At 41.2% G+C, this 22,792-nt stretch overlaps 1 protein-coding gene across 11 annotated transcripts in view; it reads right to left on the bottom strand.

Annotated features, from left to right (window-relative positions):
- The window catches only part of PUM2 (pumilio RNA binding family member 2), a 106,695-nt gene extending 87,805 nt beyond the window's left edge, over window positions 1–18,890 (bottom strand). For 4 of the 11 annotated variants that reach the window (XM_050754170.1, XM_050754173.1, XM_050754178.1 and 1 more), the window contains exon 1: window positions 18,716–18,750. The gene's annotated coding sequence lies outside the window, so the exon portion shown is untranslated. Of the gene's footprint in view, window positions 1–18,500; window positions 18,757–18,811 lie in introns of those variants that run through there. The other 7 variants (XM_050754169.1, XM_050754171.1, XM_050754179.1 and 4 more) reach the window with 4 other exon arrangements.
- Window positions 18,891–22,792: the final 3,902 nt, after the last annotated feature.

Below are 22,792 nucleotides of genomic sequence, written 5' to 3'. Positions count from 1 at the left end.
TACACAAAATCCACTTCCAAATATGAGTATACCGAAAGTTAAGCATCAGGGCTTTGCTTTCAACTTTTTCACTTATACTACTAGAGTTTTTTTTTTTTTTTTTTTTTTTTTTTGCCCCCAACAACTGGGGGTTACGGATCATATCTAAATGGAGGTGATTTTATTATCTTTCAATAATCAGGGTAGTCATAGTAAAAAGACTTAAAAAAAACCCCACCCCACCAGCATGACTTAAGCTTGGCTTTTCTGTTTAGGGTGTTACTGTTTATTTCAATTATGAGAAAGAGAATGAAGGAGAAATTGGGCAAGACAATGGGAGACAAATAACTTTTCCAACTTCCATGCAATAATCACCATACAGACTATAATAAAGTTGAAGGGATGGGGAGACAGTTGCCCATATGCCACTAAGTGGGACTCCTAAATTTCTGAAGTACGTCAATCTGCTGTCTCTTAAACAGCTACAAATGCTGGTGTCATCTGATGGCAATAAAAAAGTTAGAATTTGGATATGAATTTAGTGACTTTATCCGAATGATTAAATCTTAGGGAGGAAAGATCTTTTCCAACAAGCAATAGAACCTACTAGCAACTGGTTATATACTATTTCACTGTTTCTTTGAAAAAAATGTATTCAGGAGTTATGGTACCATGTACTGCTTGGGGTATAAATTCTATCTTCAATTTTTTTTGGTCTGCATTATTAAGGCTCAAATCTCCAATATTATTTTCTTTAATAAATAATTAGAACTTACCAACACAGAAAACATATGACAGAAACTTTTCTTTGGCCAAGACCCAGTATAATCTTATATTTGAATTAAAAAGTCATTTTTGAGGTTATGACTGTTTCCTAGCAAAAGAAAAGAAATGACAGTGTCTTATTTTGCTCATTCTAAACTTTAACAATATTAGCTAATTTTTCTATAGGCAGATTGTTACTAACGATGTGAGGAAAAATAGGTGAAGTACTCATATAACAACTTGATTTAACTCAGTGATAGTTTTCCTATTTACTAGTGCATAATCCAAAAAGTCAACAACTGAGCACAGTGCCTCATGCCTGTAATCCTAACACATTATGAGGCTATAGTGGGAGGATCGCTTGAGGCCAGGAATTCAAGACCATCCTTGGCAACACAGGGAGACCTATCTCTATAAAAAAATTTAAAAATTAGCTAGGCATTATGGTGCACACCTGTGGTCTCAGCTACCCGAGAGGCTGAGATGAGAGGATCGCTTGAGCCCGGGAGGTTGAAGCTGCAGTGAGCCATGGTAAGAGTAAGACCTTGTCTCAAACAACAACAACAACAACAACAACAACAACAACAACAACAAAACAAAAGCCAAAAAATTGATAAATAGCTTGTGTAAAGAACCAAAAAAAATGCATTAATATAGGACATTTACATCATTAAAAGTTACCTGTTTTGGCTGGGCAGGATGGGTCATGCCTGTAATCTCAGCACTTTGGGAGGCCAATATAGAAAGATCGCTTGAGCCCAGGAGTTTAACATAGTGAGACCCTGAGATATGGTTTGGATCTGTGTCCCCACCCAAATCTCATATCAAAATGTAAACCCCAGTGTTGGGGGTGGGGCCTACTGGAAGGTGACTAGATCATGGTGGCGGAGTTCTCATGAATGGATTATTGCCATCCCCTTGGTGCTATTCTTGTGATAGTTTTTCTAAGATCCAGTTGTTTAAAAAGTATGTAATACCTTCCCCCCTCTTCCTCCTGCTCCAGTCACATAAGAGGTGCCTGCTTTCGCTTCACCTTCTGTCATGATTCTAAGTTTCCTGAGGTCTCCCCAGAAGTAGAAGCCACTATGCTTTATGTACAGCCTGTAGAACCATGAGACAATTAAACCTCTTTTCTTTACAAATTACCCAGTCTCCCAAAAAATTTTTTTAAATTAAAAATATTATTTATTCCTGGATATCTGGTCCAACTTCTTACCATATACCTACCATTAAAAATAGGTGGGGAAAGCATTTGGAGATACAATATATGGTATTAAACCATTGTACCACCACATGGTACTAATCACACTTTTATAATCTTATAATTATAAATTAACGCCATAGTAGAAATTAACCTCTGGGGTCAAAGGGATTAGTGACTGTCTTAGCTATGTCAAATGTTCAACATTTAATGAATAAAAAAAACATTTTATGCAATGTGAATTTCGATCATAAAATCAATTAGTATCTGGATAGTGACTATTTACATGTCTTCATATATTAATATACAATGCTCATTTTAACATAAGGACAATGAACAAGGCTTTGCCTTAGACTTTTTGTACTGTTGAAGACATTTACCAACACAAAATGACTAATGATTGCAACTTCACATGGGCACTACTTCTCCAAGTCTGTCATCTACAGCCTGGAGACTGTATCTATTACAAAGACAACAAAATTACATAAAAACCTAGTTGAGTCACAAATAAGTCAATACACAGAGTGACTTAAGCTTCTTAGGACATATTCTTCGTAATCATCCTCCTTGGACTGTTTTTTTTTTTTTTTTGGGGGGGGGGGGACAAAGTCTCATTCTATCACCCAAGCTGGAGTACAGTGGTGCATTCTCAGCAATCACAGCTCTCTGCATCCCCTCACCTCAGTCTCCGGGAGTATCTGGGACTAAAGGTGCACGCCACCACGCCTGGCTAATTTTTGTATTTTTTGTAGAGACAGGGGTCTCCCTATGTTGCCTAGGCTGATCTCAAACTCCTGGGCTCCAGCAGTCCTCCTGCCTCAGCCCCTCAAATTGTTAGGATTAAAGGTGTGAGCTACTGCACCCAGCTGGACTGATTTTAAAGAACATAATCGTTGAACATTAGTGGTATCTATGGCAAACAAACAAGTGCTGAATTCCTAAAGAGTACTTTCTTCTGCTCAGCAAATTAAATCACTTTATTGCAAATCCGCCAACAAAATTTTTTTGTTTAGCAACGCCTTTTCTCATTCACATGACAAAAGTAAATCTAAATTCAGGTTTAGGTATTTGTAGCAGACCATTAGCCTTCAAAGATTTAACAAAGTTTCTACTATTCACACCAACAGTACAGAAATTTATTTTTCTGAGGGCATACATTGAATCATACAATTTTTTAGTGATGATGAACAAGTCACTTAGCTAGTGGATCAACCAAGGGCTACATCAACAGTCTGTTTTCTAGTTTGTCCAAATACTTTCATGGGGGAGTTACCTCTGCTTGCTTTATCAGCAAGGCAAAAAACTCTATAACAAAGAATAGTATTACTGACTCAACTATAATAAGAAAAAGTCAAGTTTTATGTTTTGAATGAAATTTGGCATAAAAATTAGTGTTGTCAATGTACAGACTTACAGTAATCAAAAATCTCCTTGCAAGACCCTATTAGCTCAAAGCTCAAATATTTTAATTAAATGTTTTATTCCAACCTCATCATTTAGACAAATCTACATATGTGCAAATATAAGACTTCTGTTCCATTAAAATTCTCTGAAAGGGGAATTACCATATATTTGGGCCTTTACAAAAGTCTCTCATCTTATAAGGCACCGTCTCAACTGACTTATTTGAAGAATCAAAATACTGCTGAAGAAAAGTTGCCTTATTTTGAAAAATATACTACTTAGAGAAGATCTACACACTAAACGGCCTCAATCTATGCTGGGTTTTGATGCTTTAGGTATTGCCTGAAAGAAGCAGGTCAAATAATTGAGATGGAAATGAAGATGACAAGCTTTAGAAAACTTTACGTAACACAAAAAGTGGTTTTTTGGGGTTTGGTACTTTTTTTTTTTTTAAGGCAGGGTCTCACTATTGCCAAGGCTGGAGTGCAGTGGCATTGATCATGGCTCACTACAGCCTTGAACTTCTGGGCTCAAGTGATCCTTCTACTCAGTATCCTAAGGAGCTGGGGCTACAAGTGCATACCACTATGCCAAACTAATTTTTGCATTTTTTGTAGAGACAGGGTTTTGCCATGTTGCCCAGGCTGGTCCTGAACTCCTGAACTCAAGCGATCTGCACCTTGCCTTGGCCTCCCAAAATGCTAGGATTACAGGCATGAGCAAATGTGCCTGGCTTAAAAAGTGGTTCTAAAGTCAAAGATACATTATAATTTTTTTTTTTTAAGAGACAGGGTCTTGCTCTGTTGCCCAACATGGAGCACAGTGACGTAATCAGGGTTCACTGTAGCCTTGACCTCCCAGGCTCAAAGGAACCTCACATCTCAGCCTTCTGAGTAACTCGGACCACAGGTGCCACCAGGCCTGGCTAAATTTTGGGTGCATGTGTGTGTGGTACAGATGGGGTCTCACTATGTTGCCCAGGCCTATCTTGAACTCCTGAGCTCAAGGAATCCTTCCACCTCAGCCTCCCAAAGTGCTGGGATTACAGGCATGAGTCACTACACCTGGCCTAGAATTCCTGAATTATTTTATTATTTAAAATGTGACATCATCCTAATAGTGGAGTAAGACATTATATGACTCATAATGTAATGTAATATGAAACAGTACCACCACATATGAAGAACTGCCTTCAAAAAACACTAAGCTTCAATCTAATATTATAATAAAACTACTGATCCAAATACATATTTATGACATAAAATTTTGAAAGGGGGGAAGCAGATTACATACACTGTGGTATAGGACTAAATGTCAAAAAAAACTGTGTAAGCCTTGTTTGAATCCTGCTTCTCACAAACCAGCTATAAAGACTTTTTTTGAGAAAAGTTAGAGAAACTCAAATATAGAATGAGTATTAGATAACAGTAAGGAATTCTATTAGTTACGATACTAGCAAGAGGATTGGGTTTGGTTTTTGTAAGTCCTCATCAGTGAGAGCATTTATGCTTGAAACGGCATATTGCTTGGGATTTACTTTGAAATACTCCTTCAAAAAGTAAAATATGGGTATAAATAAGATTTCACACAATGTTGCATACGGATGGTAGCTATCAAGGGTTCACAATACTTACTATTCTCTCTACGTGTTTGAAAGCTTCCATAATAAAAATGCTAGGTGGTTAGAAAAAAATGAAGTTTAATAAAATACATATAGTTGTCTGACAGAAAGCCACATAAGGCAGGTATGGTATCTAAGCTGGGCCTTGAAGGTCAGTTACACAATTTGGACAAAAATTGTTTTAAAACATTTATAAACTGCAATTTTATAAAGGGGGTTACTCTTTATTCACTTAGGGTCCAAGCCTTCATATAAACTTAATTTCACTTATTACTTCCTCAACCATACTTTTGACTAGTGTATGAAAATGTTTCCTAAAAACTTATTTCCAAATGGGTACAAATTTTAGAGACTAATTTTTAATCAGACAACCTTCCCCCAAAGAGAATAACAACAGAAATTTTATTGAGCGCCCCATTTTATGCCACAAATTGTACCAGGCACATTATATATAATTCTCACTACAATCCAGCAAAGTAGATACTGTATCATTACTTGGCCAATTTCCCTACCCTAATATACAAAGCTACTAAAATGGTAGAGAACATAATACTACCAAAACTCCAAAGCCCATGCTCTTTCCCATACCAACCAAGCATAAGCCATCACTCAAGCTAATGCCAATTACACTACTCTCCAAAAGCCGTGGTGGCTCATGCCTGTAATCCCAGCACTTTAGGAGGCTGAGGCAGGTGGATCACCTGAGCTCAGAAATTCAACACCAGCCTGGCCAACATGGTAAAATCCTGTCTCTATTAAAAATACAAAAATCAGCCGGGTGGGGTGGTGTGTGCCTGTAATCTCAGCTACTTGAGAGGCTGAGGCAAGAGAATCGCCTGAATCCCGGAGGCGAAGGTTGCAGTGAGCCAAGATTGTGCCACTGCACTCCAGCCTGGGTGACAGAGCAAGATTCCGTTTCAAAAACAAAACAAAACAAAACAAAAACACCTGGACAACTCTTTACCATTTATCCCTTCATGTGCAAATCCCACAAATCCCTCAAAGTCTGGCTCAAATGCAGCTTTCCCTAAAACTGACCCCATACAATCTTTCTCTTAATTCACATGGAATTTAACTGGTATGTTGACGTATTACTAATATATCTTGCCCATTAAATTTTAAAACTTCTCTAAATCATAACTAGGAAAGAAAAAAATTCCACACAATCTCATCAACTGTTCTGGTTATGCCAGTGTTCCATGAAATGTTCCTAGTTATGAGGGAGGTCAAAAGGAATACTAAGAATACAGTAATAGGGAAGGGAAATGATACAATACAAATATTCCAGGTTATTACATGAAAAGGGAACGTGAAAACCAATCTCTGCTCCTATCATCCTAGTTTTGTAAAAACAGGATGCAAGCATATATGCGCCGAGTCACACGTAACCATGAATAATGGTCACACCTAGAAAAAGGATATGCATTATTTTTACATTACATTTGATAGTTCTTAACTCCTAGAATGTTTTCCACACACTAGTTATAACTTTAGAAATACTTAAAATACATACATGATAAAATCACAGCACATTTATATAGTTCTTATAGTCATGTTAACTTGGAAATCAATGGCTTTATATATGGTAGCACCCAAATATTTAATAAATTAATAATATGCCACATCTAAGCACTAAAAAATAAGTCATTTCTATAGCTTATTTCAAAAAAAAAAATGTTTACTACAATGTATGAGCAAGACTAGATTTTTCCTAAATACACTTACATACAGGATATGTATCATGACTTGCAAATAAATTACAGTAGTTATGTAATTCTGCATGCAAGGTGGTACATGTCTGTAATCTCAGCTACTTGGGACACTGAGATAGGAAGTGGGACACTTGAGACCAGGAGGTGGAAAATGACCAGGGTTAACTCATCTCAAAAAAAAAAAAAGAAAAAAAGTACAATAAAATATCTAAACTAAGCATCACTTAAAAGAAAAATATTTTCAATTTTCATTTCAGTCTTGTTTGAAAGCTTCCAACCATTTTAGAATATAAAAGAATTTACGTGTACACTCAATACCTACTACAGTAAATATCATTAGCCTTACTTTTATGACACCAGGTTTTTAAAAAGCAAAGCCCAGTTTGTAGACATAAATATTCTCTCACCATCTAATTTAAAAGAAAAAAGAAAAGCAGACCGGATGTGGTGGCTCATGCCTGTAAGCCCAGCACTTTGGGAGGTCAAGGCGGGTGGACTACCTGAGGTCAGGAGTTCAAGACCAGCCTAGCAGACATGGTGAAACCCTGTCTAGTAAAAATATAAAAATTAGCCAATTTTGGGGGCACACACCTGTAATCCCAGCCTCTTGGGAGGCTGAAGCAGGAGAATCACTTGAACCTGAAAGGCGGAGGTTACAGTGAGTCGAGATCGTGTCACTGTACTCCAGCCTGGGCGACAAGTGAAACTCTATCTCAAAAAATAATAAATAAAAGAAAAACACAGGATAAGTATTTACAAATGTCATTTCATCTAGGTTAGTTCTATCCTACTCTTGATAAATTCCTCAATGTAAAAAAATTTAAAAAAATAAAAATAAAAACAGGGCCAATTAAATCATACATTTAATTTATAGTCAATATATTTGACAGTATGCTGTGATAAACATGATTTATGTATTTCTAGCTTTCAAAGTATTCTAGTACTGTCCTTTGCTTTGTAATGTATTCTTTAACAGGTTAGAGAAGGAAGAAGTGGTTAAAAAAAAAAAGTCATTACTCCTATCATCCAAAAATATTGTTGATATGAATTCAGAAAATACCAATGGAGGTGAAAATATGCCAGTTCTATAGAATGCTGCATTTCCCTCCAACAGCAATGTAAGATAGGATTAATCACAAAAGAAAGCTAACTCTTTGGTGCCAAAGTTTAACTACCTGGGTAAAATACACAACGCTAAGATGCGGAATGGATCAGAGTTCCATCTTTCTCAGTACATATATGGTGAGGACCTGATAACCGACTCCCAGAAGACTAAATGCACTAACAGATGTAGTCTGGAAACTCTTCATGTACCCCTCAGGGATAGGAGCACCCCAATTTTGAGATCACTAGTTCTCAAACACTTAAAACACACATCAGAGTCCAGGTAGGAGGATTTTATAAACTACAGTTGCTCAGGTTCCACCTGCCAAAGGCTGGCTTGAATTAGTCTGGGCGGCAAGACAGGCAGAATTTTATTAGTATTTTTTAAGCTCTCCAGGTGATGCTTCCCCTGTGCAGATAGGGTTGAAACACTCATACATCACCATATGGCTAAGGAATGTATCCACAAACACCCTAGACGTTTCCCAACTAAAAAATTTTGTTAGTATCAATCATCATGGTATAACAGAAATCAGAATCAAAAGACCTAACATACAGTTCCAGGTTGGCCACTGACTAGCTAAATGAACTTGATCTCATTTGTCCGTTTGCAAATGGAAACAACAATGCCTCCCTCTTAGGGCTGTTGCAAAGATTGAGGTAACACATGAAACTGAAATGCAAGTGCTTTCTAGAGAATTAATGACACATCAAACTGAACTTTTTATTTGTTTAAAAACCAATATAAAATTCTCTGGACTGGGCACAGTGGCTCATGCCTGTAATCCCAACACTTCGGTTGGCCAAGGCAGGAGGACTGCTTGAGTCCAGGAGACCAGCCTAGGCAACACAGTGGGGGCCATAGCTCTTACCTGCACACCACCCACTCCCCATCCCCGCAAAAAAAGAAAATATTTTGACCCAGAAGTTTCTCTTTTGGAAATTTACCTTAAACAAACAGCACCAACACAAATGAATTAACTATATAAAGATATTTACTGCAGCACCACTTATATGGTAGTACAAAATTTAAAAAATAAGCTAAACTCAACAACAGAAAAAAGTTAAAACAATGAGCCATTACAAAAATTACAAGTAATTAAAGTTATATGTAAAATGTCCATGATATTAAGTAAAAATACCAAGTTGCCTAATGTGTATCATATGATCCCATTTTTGTTTAAAGAAGGAGCGGGGCAATGTATGACTATATATGTTTGTGGGAAGTATGAAAAAATAAACACCTCACTCAACTTTGGTAAAGGAGAAGGTACTGTTGGCTTTATCTTTGTATTTCTCCATGTTGCTAAGACTTACTAAAGTTAGCAAAATAAATTTCTTAATGTCCTATATAAATACAGCTTAACTGCATTACAGTTTGGAAACTATCAAAGTACAAAAGTTATTGTGTTACTTTTTGTTCCTATTAGTATTAGGCTGAGAGTCCAACAAATGAAGACTTGTTTCACATGGCTCTTAGTAATTTACAATTGTTACATGCTATCAATTAGAATTAATACCTCACCAAGGAAAAACAACCTAAGAGACGTTAACTAGAGGCCTGGTACGGTTGTTCAAGCCTGTAATCCCAGCACTTTGGGAGGCCAAGACGGGTGGATCACTTGAGGTCATGACTTTGAGACCAGCCTGGCCAACATGGTGAAAGGCCGTCTCTACTAAAATACAAAAATTAGCTAGGTGTGGTGGCAGGCACCTGCGATCCCAGCTACTAGGGAGGCTGAGGCAGGAGCATCGCTTAAACCCAGGAGGTGGTGGTTGTAGTGAGTGGAGATTGTGCCACTAAACTCCAGCCTGGGCAACAGGGCAAGACTCCGTCTCAAAACAAAACAAAAACAAGAAAAGAAAAAGAAATGTTAACTAAATTGTAACAGAACTAAAGGAAGAAATCTGAATGCATGATCTGAGACAACTGGAGAAAAATAACAATTTTAAGAAGCAGACTTTAATGCAGTTTCTTTAGAATTTTCCTAAGTATGCTCCTTATTCACTAACTCAGTGTTTTCAGAAATAAGTGGTCCCTTGTCCGATACATTTCAGGTATGCTGCTCAGTAGCACCCACCTCCTCTTTTGCAAGCTCTGAGTACATGTTCAATCTTTCCTTCCTTCTGTTACTGGCTCCAAGAAATTCTACAATTAAAACTTTAACCTTAACCCAGTATTACCATAACTTTTCTATAAATGTTAACACAAATACATTTTATGTAGTGTTTCTAGTCATTTCCAAGACAACTTAAAGAAAAATGAATGTGAGGTATGAAACATATTCAATTTTCTCATAAGACTGGGTAGAACAGAGATTTAATTTTTGTCTAGGAAAACCCTAACTTATGGTTAAAAGCTTTAAAATATATTTAGTTTGTTATGACTTATGAATGGTCTAAGAAATATATATGAATTGGATAAATCTTTGAAGTAAAAAGGAATCATTTAGGTGATTAGTATGCATTCTGGTTTTTAAAGTTCCTCAAGTAATCAAGAAAAGCTTTGAACTGGTTAACTTTAAAGTGAGATGAAATGACCAAGCCAATTTCCTAAAGATACTTAAGTTTTAAAAAGGCAAGTAGTTACATCAAAACCACCACCAAACATCTAGGCAGAAATGTATGAAGAGAAACCAAATCTGTGTTAGTTTCAAGGATTAAGTATTAAATCATATATATATTTACAGACAGGGTCTTACTCCGTCACCCAGGCTAGAGTGCAGTGGTGCCATCACAGCCTCCAAACCTGGGCTCAAGCAATCCTCCTGCCTCAACCTCTAGGGTTACAGTAGTGCCACACTATGCCCAGCTAAATTATATATTTTTAAAAGGGTCTATGTTTAAAAAAAAAATCTTCAGTATAATTTAAATAAAATTTACTTCATTCACTTAAGCAAATGTTTGGAAGACGGCAGACTACCTTAAAGGAAATACACAAAATAACAAACAAAAAAATTAGCTGGGCGTATTGGTACATGCCTGTGGTCCCAGCTACTCAAGAGACTGAGGTGGGAGGATCACTAGAGCCAGGGAGGTCAAGGCTGCAGTGAGTCATGTTCACACCACTGCACTCCAGCCTGGGTGACAGAGACCTTGCCTTAAAAAAAAAAAAAAAAAAAAAAAAAGAAAAAGAAAGTTTCTAAATGAAAATAACTAAATAATTTATTTAAAAAAATAGCAAATAAACTAGTAAGTTTAATGCTAACTAGTTGTGCTAGTAATTGTACAAACAGTGGGTATGTACAATTCTCATTATCCAGAGAAAGAAGTTATACCAACCCCTTGGATGCAGCCTTATTCTTAACACTAAGCTTTAAAAGAAATTTCTGTTGGGCATGGTGGCTTGGACCTATAATCCTAGCATTTTAGGAGGCCAAGGCAGGAGGATTGTTTGAGTCCAGGAATTCAAGACCACCTGGGGCAACAAATTCGAGACTAGCCAAGGCAACACTGCGAGATCTTGTATCTACAAATAATACAAAAATAACTAGTTGGGTATGATGTTGTGCGCCTGTAGTCCCAGCTCCTCAGGAGGCTGAAGTGAGAGAACTGCCTGAGACTGGGCAGTTGAGGCTGCAGTGAGCAGTGACTTCGCCACTGTACTCCAGCCTGGGCAACAGAGTGAGACACCCGCCCTTACCCCAGTCTCAAAGCAAAAAAAAGCAATTTCTTAAGTGGAGCATTATTGAGGCAATAGAGTTGTAACAGAAAATATCTTCAACATTCCCATTAACAGATACAAGGTTTCATAGTCTTGTTTTTTTATTTTACTTTATTTTGTTTTTTTGAGACAGGGTCTCACTCTGTTGCCCACACTGGAGTGCAGTGGCTCAATCTTGGCTCACTGCAATCTCTGCCTCTTGGGATCAAGAGATCCTCGTGCCTCAGCCTCCCAAGTAGCTGGGACTACAGACTGGAGCCACCATGCCCAGCTAATTTTTGCGTTTCTTGTAGAGATGGGGTTTCATCACGTTGCCCAGGCTGGTCTCAAACTCCTGAGCTCAAGCAATATACCTGCCACCGCCTCCCAGTGTTAGGTGCCCAGCCTCATAGGCTTTCTTATAGTCAGTTCCTCAAGGAAAAGTCAAATACCTAACTCCTAATATAATCCAGGAAAACTACACAGTAATTCTCTAAGGCTTTCCAAGGACAGCATGATTGTCTAAATCATCCTAAATTACAATCCTGGACTGTCCATATTAGATAAAGGACTTCAATCTGGTGGGTTTCTACCTATCTCTCCTTTGTCATCCTCCTCTCTATAACTGCACCTTAAGCTCTGCCATTCCCCCATCAGGATTACTACAGCTATTAATCCCTCTGGCCGAATGCCACTTCACCCATCTCGGGACTAAATTTAGTTCTATAATATTTTAAGATTCCGCTTTACCTCCTGTGGAAAGTTTTTCCTGTTTCTTCAGTCTCTACCTACATGTGTCCACAGCACTTTTTTTTGGGGGGGAAGGGGGGAGACAGGGCCTCTGTCGTCCAGCCTGGAATGCAGTGGCACGATCACAGCTCCCTGCAGCCTCAATCTCCTGGATTCAAGTGACCCTCCCACCTCAGCCTCCTAAATAGCTTGGACTATAAGTGTGTGCCACCGTGCCGGACTAATTTTTAAATTTTTTGTAGAGACAAGGTCTCCCTATGCTGGCCAGGCTGTTCTTGAATTCCTGGACTCAAGTGATCGATCGTCCTGCCTCAGTTTCTCAAAGTGTTGAGATTACAGGCATGGACCACTGTGCCCATACCACAGCACTTTTATAATACCACCTCTGTGGCAGGCTAGCATGCTACACTGTAATCACAATTTTAATCCTCTTTCTCTCTACTTTCCTATAAAGGCCTTAAAAACAAGGACCACATATCACCATTATCACCAACACCTAAGGACAGTGTGTGGCACATGATATGTCTGCAACTCTCAAAAAAAAAAAATGTGTGGGGCAGGGCACAGTGGCTCACGCCTGCAATCCCAGCACTTTGGGAGAACAAGGTGGGTGGATCACTTGAGGTCAGGAGTTCAAGACCAGCCTGGTCAACACAGTGACACCCTGTCTCTGTTAAAAACACAAAAATCAGCCAGGTGTGATGGTGGGCGCCTGTAATCCCAGCTTCTTGGTAGGCCGAGGCAGCAGAATTGGTTGAACCTGGGTGGCTGAGGTTGCAGTGAGCAGAGATCACGCCTTTGCACTCCAGTCTGGGCGAGAGCGAAACTCTGCCTCAAAAAAAAAAATTGTGCAGGTTTCTGGTAGTCTAGCTTGATGAAAAGACAACATTTTAATATTCAGACTATAAATGGACTGAATATCCATACTCCATGAATATTTTCTCAGCCACGATTCTGAAAGAACTGGCAAACAATTTACCTTTAGCAAGAGCCTAGAGCACTCCTACTTTTGCTAGTGTAGGATGCACATAATTTAGATACTAAAACGAGGGCACCTAAGACTCTTCTTTGGATAAAAATAAATTACACTTCCATGGAAAGGTGGTCCAAGAAAACACCTATAGGCAAAATCTGGAGCCATTATCCTCTCACCTTCAAAACATAATTATGTTCACGTTGAATTGGTTTTAAAGATTCAAGTTTTATCACAGATAACTGAATGTTTTTGCATGTAATTACGCTAAAAGTACTGATAAGCTACTATGGAGATGTTTTTAATAAATTAACTTAAAAATGACGTGGTCATCAAAATGGAAGATACAAGCAGTTCCCATCTGTATACATTTTTGGTATTTATAAAATCATACAATACAATCCACATTTTTTTCTTCCTACAGTTTGCTTCATTTGACTGCCTAATAAAGACCTATACTTAGGGGCACTCTGCCTCTAACACTCATTTGCCTTCTTTAATGTCTGAATGCATAAGACCAATTGCATCTTTCTCTCACTGATCTTAACTGTTTCAGAAACTGCCTAAAGTCAGGGATCACCACTCTGAGATCCAGAACTTGAACTTGTTACTACTTGTCAAGCCTAAGATGGCTACTACAATAAACGGTGAAACCTACTAAAAAAAAATCAAAGCCGGGCGAGTTGTATCCTCAAAGGCAGGTGGCGTAAACCCTCCATGAGCTAATGTATTTTTCCCCAGAAAAAAAAAAAAAAAAAAAAAAAAAAAAAAAAAAAAAAAAAAAAAAAGATGGCTAAAAAAAAAAGATGAGTTAAATAAACCAGGTCCCTTCCTTCCCTACTGCCCTGCCATGACCACACTGTATGTGTGTTGGCAGTCAGCTGCAGGTTCCATTTCCCCAGGCAGTATTGACTAGGTGGTTTTGAGTACAGTTTCACAGCCAATTGCACCAGGTCCCTTCCAGGAAACATTTTAGGGTGCTACTGTGGTCCCAACATATTTTGCTTCAAATAGGTGATGACTACTTTTTTGTTTCCTGTCCCATTTGCAGTCAATCAAACCATCTAACAATTCAATTACCTCCCTTCTCCTTTTACACTTCATGCTACTTCTTTTTTTGCACTTGCCAGCTACAGAGATAGGCATACAAGGTGTGTACATTTGGATATTTCCCAGTACTCTATTCTAAAATCTTTTATTCCTCCACAAGAGAATGGTGAGAGAGTAAGAAGTGAAAATCTACAATACGCAACCTGAAAATGGATGGGATTCAGTAGCTAAACTTGCAGAATAGAGCTTATTAATGAAACTATGCTTTTGCCAACATGCTTAAATAAACAATCTTTTTAAAAATTCTTTAAAGCACTTAAGAATATAAAAAGGAACCAAGCAAAGGTCAAACAAAACTTTTAATACTTGTGTTTAACTAGGCATGCCTTCATTTTTCATTTAAAAAGATAAATCTCTTTATATTTGTTATTTGAAGAAAGTCACTAAGGAAAAAAAAAACACTTAACATGTCTCTAAACATAATGCTACATGAAATTCCAAAAGCATTTATCATGCACCTACCTAATAATTCTATACAGCATTTCACTCACTGGAAAAGCTTGAAAACAGAAAACTTTTTCAACTACAAAAGCAATTAAGTTTTAAATAAAAACTGTCTCCTGTCTATATTGCCAAATATAAAAATCACTATTAAAATATTAGCTCCTAAATGATAGGGTTTGAGGAAACCTTTTTCCACACCAGAATTCAGAACTGACTGAAAGACACAGTAGCTGGACTTGTGCTAATCCAAAGATTTCCTTTACTACCGATAAAGTCACAGTGGAGGCATAATTTAGACCTAGGCCAAGAGGGCGTCCTAACACCACACTCCATAATTATTTTAACCCAGTCACAAGTAGCACTGGACAACTACCGTCCTCTGGAAATGAGGAGTCTCACTTTGGTATTCTCATGAAAAAGCAGGGCAAATTAAGTGCTTTCTGCAGGGAGAAGACTCCTAGAGAGAGAGAGAGGAAGGGGCTCAGCCATATTTCATCAGCCTTCCCTCTTAAAAACTCATCAAAGCGAAGTGAGAAGGTAGGACAAAAGCAACAAGTTAGACTATTTTAATGCATTTCCTAAAAACAGCAAGGGTCTGGCACTGCGGCTCATGCTTATAATCCCAACATTTTGGGAGGCCAAGGCGGGAGAACTGCTTGAGCCCAGGAGTTTGAGACCAGTCTGGGCAACATAGCAAGTCTCGCCTATATTTAAAAAAAAAAAAAAAAAAAAAAAAAAAAAATTAAAGAAGAAAAGCAAGAAATATACTTTTTTTTTTTTTTTTTTTTTGAGGCGGAGTCTTCACTCTGTCGCCCAGGCTGGAGTGCAGTGGCACCATCTCAGCTCACTGCAAGCTCCGCCTCCCGGGTTCGCGCCATTCTCCTGCCTCAGCCTCCCGAGTAGCTGGGACTACAGGCGCCCGCCACCGCGCCCGGCTAATTTTTTGTATTTTAGTAGAGACGGGGTTTCACCGTGTTAGCCAGGATGGTCTCGATCTCCTGACCTCGTGATCCGCCCGCCTCGGCCTCCTAAAGTGCAGGGATTACAGGCGTGAGCCACCGCGCCCGGCCCAGAAATATACTTAATACGCCACAAACCAATTTACCTGGTTATAAGTATAATTTTTATCTTAATCACACCTGTTAATAAAATGGTCTCAAGCTGTGACTGCAGCCATGCAGACAAAGCCATGTGAGAATCAAATATTTGGGTATTTTAAGTACCTGCAAATTTTAAGAATATGAAAAAATACAAAGTATTTCCATATCCTGGAAACCCAACAAAGTATTTAAGTTAGGAAGTATGTAGAACTTCAGTTTAGGAGACAGGAACCCACCTCCACTTAAAATTATGCAGTTCATGTTAGGGTCTATAAAAAGGAGACAGCTTGGTTACTGAAAAAAATGGGCCGTCAGGCCGGGCTTGGTGGCTCAAGCCTGTAATCCCAGCACTTTGGGAGGCCGAGACGGGTGGATCACGAGGTCAGGAGATCGAGACCATCCTGGCTAACACGGTGAAACCCCATCTCTACTAAAAAATACAAAAAACTAGCCGGACGAGGTGGCGGGCGACTGTAGTCCCAGCTACTCGGGAGGCTGAGGCAGGAGAATGGCGTGAACCCGGGAGGCGGAGCTTGCAGTGAGCCAAGATCCGGCCACTGCACTCCAGCCTGGGCGACAGAGCGAGACTCCGTCTCAAAAAAAAAAAAAAAAAAAAAAAAATGGGCTGTCGATTTCACACCTGGCCTGAATCTCTGGTCATAATTACTTTTGTTAACTAAGATAAATACAAACTCAGGAAGGCAAATTATCTTTCAACACCAGAAAGGTTTATAAACAAGCCCGAACACCAGAAAGGTTTATAAACAAGCCCGGTGCGGTGGCTCACGCCTGTAGTCCCAGCACTCTGGGAGGCCGAGGCGGGAGGGATCGCTTGAGCTCGGGAGTTGAGCCTAGGCAACATAGGAGACGAGCCTAGGCAACATAGTGAGACCCTGTCTACAAAAATGCAAAAATTAGCCGGGCATGGTGGCATGCGCCTGTAGCCCCAGCTACAGCTACTCGCAAGGCTTAGGTGGAAGAACAGTTGCAGCCCGGGACGCGGTGGCTGCAGTGGGCCGAGATCTCACCACCTGCACTCCAGCCTGGGCGACAGAGAAAGACCCTGTCTCAAAAAAGAAAAAAAGATTCATAAACAAGTATGGAATGCTTAAGAGAAACAAAATCCAAGTATCATGTGGTAATTCATATACAGTATTTGTAATGCCTGAGAATTGAGTCTAAAGTGACAGCTTTGTAAGAACAAATTAAATGTCAGTAATTTAGGCTCTTTTTAGAAGTTGAAATCTTGCTAAATACTGGAACACCTAAGAGAACTTTGGACTCAAATTAAGGAAAGCATGTGTTAAACACAGCTTAAATTGTTGGAATATGCTTAAGATTGTTACTGGCAATTATAACTCAAAATAGCTAGACCTGTAAACAGAATAAAAAACTGGACCTAAATCCTCAAGAACCAGGTTTCTGAAATATAATTTTATTTTAAAAATTATCGCGAACATTTTCTGCATACAAAAACTGCCCTCATGGACACCAAGAAAATTCTACACAATGCAATTTCACCAAAAATCGGAATTTTAAAGAAATTCTTGCAGCACGGAAAATGCCATCATTTACTCATGATGATTGAGCAAATGAAGTAATTCATTGTTAAAAGGAGGCTAAGAATAGAAACAAATCGAAAATATTCATTTTTGTTATTTTTTTCTTTACAGGATTCCTTAAGTCATCTTCCAATACTCCAGGTCACATGGCGAAGAGTCACCTATTAAACACGAAATCTAACCATTAAACAAGCTTTAAAAATCCTTCGGTAACTCCCTTTATTAAAACTGTTTTCTTGACATACAATACCTTTACAGGTATTACATTTCTCTTCAGCGTGTACAAACATTTTTTTCATGTTTTCCTTCACCAAACATCTGCCCCCAGTTTTCTCAACAAGTAAAAATCTCGAAGTACTAAGTCCTAACATGATGCTTTCAAAAGTTTACGTATGTTAGAATAAAAAGCCGTAAGTAGGTTTTCTCTAGCTGTGTTCTCAGAAACAACACTTTTACACGTGTTTGGGCACAAAACTTTAAACATCTTCCCCAAAATCTGACCCAATTCAGATACAAAACTACTGCTCAAATAGCAGAAGCCGCTAATCTTGTCTTTGGTTACAAGTTACATATTTTTCTATCGAAATCCGTTCCTATAGTAAAACATCACCTAAACAAGGCGAATCCAAGTCACTGCTTCATACCTACATCTGTCCACGGCAAGCTTTTCCCGGACACACTCGGGCCTTTGAAAATGCCCACACTTGTTTTCATAAACCCACTCCTTCCTCTTCACCCACTTGCAATCCGCATGCTTCTCTGGGGCCACCCGGCCTCTCCCCCACTTTCCCAAACCCAGGGCCGACAGCTCAGTCTCTAACCTCCAGTCCGCCGAATCTGGGGGAGAACGGGGTCGGCGCCCCAGGCCCCCCAGGCGGCGGCCCAGCGGAGGGAAGGAAGCGGGAAAGCGGTCGGACGGGAGCCCCCTCCGCCGCGCGCGCACACCCCCTTCCGGCACCCCTCCCCCTGCATTGTGCGAGCGGGCCACAGGCCGCACCGGCCCGGGCACTCAGCAGGCCCCGTCCGCCCTCCCGCTGGTGATCGGCTCCCGCCGACGCCGCCGCACAAAGCCCAGGGAGCCACCCCGGCAGCGCCACAGGACCGGAGAAAGAGCGAGCGCGGACTGACTTACAGGGCTGCTGCGGCCGCGCTGCCTCAGCCGGGGACACCGACCGTTGGGCACACGGCGGCGTCGCTCTTGGCGGTCCTCCCCCTCCTCTGCCTTCGGTGGCGGCAATGTCTTCTTTCTCCACCTACCACCCTCCCCCCCACCCCACCTCCTCCTTCTCCTCCTCCCCCTCCTCCTACGAACCACCGAAGTACCGAGGGTGAGACACAGAGACTCACAACAACATGGCTGCCACCGCCGCCTCCCCTCCCCTCCCCCCCGCCCACCGGGCGCGCGCAATGCATCCCGGGAGAAAGGGGAGGGGGAGCTCTCACCGAGGCGCGGCTCCTTTCAATGCCTTGCGTCCCAGCTCCCGCGCTACTGCCGCGCGGGCCGGGGGCGCCCTGCGCGTGCGCACGTTCTCCGCGCTCTCACGTGTTCGGCCGCCTCTCCGGCGTGCCCTCCCCCGCCCTCACCTTGCGGGCTCGCGTTTCCCTCCTGGGCTCTGCCGCGGCGCCGGGAGCGCGCGCCGGGCTGGGACAGCGCAGGCGTGCTGTTGCCAAACGCTGTGTTGGACTGTCTTACCGCGTGGGGCCTCGACTTCTGAATCTTCTCACTCTCGGCTTCCTACCCGGTTGCTCATTGTTTTCCCCCAACTGGGTGTGCAGGTGTCTGCGCCCGCGCCGCCCACCTTGGGGTACTCCTGGCATTTCGCTTCCGGAGTGCTGGCGCCCGCAAGAGCCGGACGTTAATTCAGGCCTTTAGCTTTCACCCAGTACCTCCGCACGAGACGAGGGAGATGCATTTGGAGGTAGAAGATTGTACCCCGTGAGAGGGCTGTCACTCTTCTCGTCTTGCACCCCAGGCAGGTGGAGCCAGCTCTCAGCAAATTGTCGGCCCCCCAGTGCTTGGTCCCGGTGCACACAAAGGAAACTCATGTCGTTCTCGAGCTGGGCCAGTGATTCTCACTCGTTGGCTGTTTCTTTTTCTCGGGTACCAAGCGCTGTTTCCTTCCCGATTTACAGGCTGGTTGGAAACCCCAAATCTGCCTTGCTGTCCTGGCCCCCCGTGCGAAGCAGTGGTGATTCCAGGATTCTAACCTAACCTGCTCCAGGTCACACAGCTGTAATAGGCACCGTGTCTGATATGTTCTTGATGGTTTGCACAGCTCCTGGCTCTCCTGACATGCTGCAATTCGTAAAGATTCAGGACCTCCCTTATACTTTGCTTAATGTATCTATTTCCTGGGCGACTGTGAGCTCCACGAGGGCAAGGACCTTGTGTTTTGTTTTACACTGTGCCCTCAAGTGCCTGTTGAATACATGGGCTCTTCGGTTTTTAACTATTACTGAAAAATGTCTGACATTGAAATCCATCCCAAGCCCCTACCTTAAAGTCATATTTCAGGCTTCTAGATATTTTCACTTGAATGTTCTTGTCGCCAAGCATGTTAAAAACTGAAGTCACACCCATCTCCTACCCCCCACTCTTGTACTGTCTCTATAGTTGGCAGTGCCACCACCTATTCATTCCCCAAATTACCCCTCTGAGAACCATCCTTGTCTCTTCCTTTTATCCCCCACTCCAAATATAAATAACTTACCAAGCCTCGCAGATTTTTACTTCCCAAGTAATTCTGGAGACAGTCTCTTCCTCTGCCTCCTCACTAATACTAGCCTTGCTTCCCAGGTCTGGATTTCTGTAGCTGGCTCTTAATCAGCTTTCCTGTCTCCAGTCTCACTCCCTCCAATCAGTTCTGCTCACTGCTATCTAAAATGCAAATCCAATTCCTGGCGCTCAGGCCTCTGCTTCAACCATCTCATTGCTCCCCATCACCCACGACAGCATTTCCCTAGTGTGCTGCGTTCAGTATTAATAGATATTCCTTTAAGAAATGTCTCACGATCAAGTAAGAATGGGAGATACTGGAGTGTACACATTTTGCTTTCCTTCTCCTTTCCCCTCCATTAAGCTGATAATAGCAGAAGGGTCTTTATATACAGTTGCTTAGTGTGGGTGAAACTAGATAAATCCATCACAGGCTGTCCCTTAGAGTATGGAATTAGGACTAAGAGACCCCAACCTCCAAAGTCTCTTGGACCTGGGATCCCTTGGGCAGACTCGTTCCATCCTGTAAGACAGGGAACCTGTAGAAAAGAGTGGAATTGAGAGAGAAAAGGAGAGTGCTGACAATCTCTCTGTCACATGTTCCTGTGTCTGGCTGGCTGCCTCTACCCTTGGAGTCTGAGCCACATTCCTGGATCCTTATAATAAATTCTGCTTCTTTGCTTAAGCTAGATGAAGTGAGTTTCTGTTACAACCAAGAGTCCTACTAAAAGCCATGTGTATGCTATAGTTATTTGGTGCTTACAACATGCAAGCACCAAAGCACTTTCCATACATTGTCTCATTTAGTGTTCCAGATATCCCCATGAGCAAGGCCAGCTTCAGCACAGACACGTGACCTGCGCAGTTGCACAAGGCCTAGGGGGTGTCTAGAAAGGTTCTGCGATTGGTTTAATGCTCTGATGTCACCATGTAGAAAGTCTTAGTGGTTTTTGACAAAAGGGCCCCTCATTTTCATTTTGAACTGAGCTCCACAAATTACCTATGAGGTGTTATCTCTATTTGACAAAAGGTTTATTTTCTGCCAGACTTATTAGTGCCTTTAAAATAAAAATATGCATTGTAAATATCCAAGTGAGGGACATAATATGCAATGTGTCCCAACCAAATTTGACCCTAGAAGGTGTTTCTTCATGAAGAATCTCTTACACGTTTGGTGCTCTGCAAGACACAGATGAAAGCTCCACCCTTTAGTGATCTGACTCTGCCTATGTCCCTATCTCCTCTCCAGCTCATGATTCTCTATGCACAGTGAGCAGTTTCTTGCTTCTGTGCCTTCACATATGCTTTGCAATCTGCCATGCTCATTAAGCACTTCTGATTATAATTGGCTTCTCTTTAGATTTACCTACAATGAAAGAATACACTCCTCAAGCTAATGTAAATATCTCGTGTGCTTGGTAGTTGAGGTGGACATTGTAATTGACACCCCAACAGCCATTCTAATCACCTGGGAACTTGTTAGAAATGCAGAATCTTGGCACCATGCCAGATCAGCTGACTCAGAATCTACATTTTAATAAGATTCCTGGGTAATTCCTATACACAATAAAGTTTGAGAAACATTAGTAAGCCAATCACAATAATTCCATCCCACTTGCTAGAAATTGGTTCTATAATGGGCGTGCCTTATCCATTTTGAGCCAGTGAGACACAAAGAGGTGCTAACTCAGAGCTTCTGGAGGAAGAAAAGCCAGTCCTGTCTCTCCCCGAATGTAAACAAGAAAACATGTTGCCACAGTTCCCGCTGACAGGCATCTTATGACCACAAGGGAAATCAGACTGCCAGTAGCCTATCCAGTGTTCATTCTCCCCTTCTACCTTAACAACTGGTCCTGGTGTGTATGCCCCTATGGACTGGAGGAGGCACAGAATGGAGTGTATTGAATTTCCAGCCACAAGCATTGCGTTTGGGAATGTGTCTCCTTGGCCTGTTGAGTTCAGTGGTTCTCAACCAGAGTTGCACATCAGAATCACCTGGGGCACATTTAAAATATATTAATTCCCATGCCCTACCACCAGAGATTTGGATTTAATGGGTCTTGGCTGAAGTGTGGACATGGGTGCTTTTTAAAAGCTCTTCACAGCCAGGCATGGTGGCTCATGTGTGTAATCCCAACACTTTGGGATGCTGTGGTGGGCGGGTCACCTAAGGTCAGGAGTTCGAGACCAGCCTGGCCAACAGGGTGAAACCCCGCCTCTACTAAAAATACAAAAATTAGCTGGGTGTAGTAGTGGGCACCTGTAATCCCAGTTACTAGGGAGGCTGAGGCAGGAGAATCACTTGAACCCGGGAGGTGGAGGTTGCAATGAACTGAGATCACGTCATTGTACTCCAGCCTGGACGACAAGAGCAAAACTCCATCTCCAACGACAACAACAACAAAAAGCTCCTCAATAGTTATAAAGTATAGCCATGACTGAGAACCACCAATTTAGATAGATGACATCTTAGAGCATAAATCTTAGAGCATTTTAATATTCCTTATACAAATGGTCTTTTCCACTGAGACTGTGAAACTCCTTGTAAACTCTTTATGTAACCTTGTCGATTTGATAAAAGTAATACAAGCTTGTTTGGGCACAGAGGTCCACAACTGTAATTCCAGCACTTTGGGAGGCCAAGATGGGAGGATCACTTGAGGACAGAAGTTCAAAACCAGCCTGGGAAACATAATGAGACCCTGTCT

The sequence above is a fragment of the Macaca thibetana genome, chromosome 13 (genome assembly GCF_024542745.1).
Source record: "Macaca thibetana thibetana isolate TM-01 chromosome 13, ASM2454274v1, whole genome shotgun sequence".
NCBI classification, from domain to species: domain Eukaryota; kingdom Metazoa; phylum Chordata; class Mammalia; order Primates; family Cercopithecidae; genus Macaca; species Macaca thibetana.
The sequence above is the reverse complement of the archived record's forward strand: the minus strand, read 5'-3'. Positions and strand labels throughout refer to the sequence as shown.